A 1,214-nucleotide genomic window follows, 5' to 3' on the forward strand; every position below is an offset into this window, starting at 1 on the left:
ATACATCCTACCATCCATGGTAATTACCCCACGTGTCTCATATACTATATCTAAGATATTTCAAAGCAACTTATACAAAAAAATTGCATACGAGTCCATAGTTTTTTGTATATTTTAAAAATATCTTCTTATTTGTACGTATAAAACAACAATTCACTTTGGCACATGTGAGTATACGCTTCTGCCTCTAAAATTTGCATATATACATTGTTCATGTTATATCCCGTGTACAAACGGCACAACAACAATGTTGAAGATAATTGTCTCTCAACACATCAAAGATGAATTACAACTCACCTGACTCTCATCTCACACTCCTCACATACACACGCGGACGTACGCCAACGCACCCACACATGCATACACACCAACACACACAAGGATACACACATGCGTTCAGATAAAGAAATGAATGGCACGCCCGCGCTCTCACACACACACACACAAAATTGAACAAAAACAAAGTTGCTCCAAGTGTGTAATATTTATAATTTGGAACTAGGTCATTTGACTTAGATTTCAAGTTTGGAGCAAGTAGCCTATCGATGAGTTTTTAACAGAACATGCAAATTTACTACTCCCTCCCTTCCTAAATATTTGTCTTTCTAGAGATTTTAACAAGTGACTACATACGGAGCAAAATGAGTGAATCTACACTCTAAAATATGTCTACATACATCCTGTTGGGGAACGTAGCAGAAATTCAAAATTTTCCTATGAGTCACCAAGATCTATCCATGGAGAGACTAGCAACGAGAGAGAGGAGAGTGCATCTACATACCATTGTAGATCGCTAAGCGGAAGCGTTCAAGAGAACGGGGTTGAAGGAGTCGTACTCGTCGTGATCCAAATCACCGGAGATCCTAGTGCCGAACGGACGGCACCTCCGCATTCAACACACGTACAGCCCGGTGACGTCTCCCATGCCTTGATCCACCAAGGAGAGAGGGAGAGGTTGGGGGAGACTCTGTCCAGCAGCAGCACAACGGCGTGGTGGTGATGGAGGAGCGTGGTATTCCAGCAGGGCTTCGCCAAGTACCGCGAGAGATGAGGAGAAAGAGAGGTAGGGCTGCGCTAGGGAGAGGTGGTAACTCTTGTGTTAGCAGCCCCAAATACCTCAAGTATATATAGGGGAGAGGGAGGGGGGTGCGCCCCCTTTAGGGTTCCCACCCTAAGGGGTGCGGCAGCCCCAAAAACCCATCTAGGGTGGCGGC

Source organism: Triticum dicoccoides, chromosome 1B (assembly GCF_002162155.2).
Source record: "Triticum dicoccoides isolate Atlit2015 ecotype Zavitan chromosome 1B, WEW_v2.0, whole genome shotgun sequence".
In the NCBI taxonomy this organism is placed as follows: Eukaryota; Viridiplantae; Streptophyta; class Magnoliopsida; order Poales; family Poaceae; genus Triticum; species Triticum dicoccoides.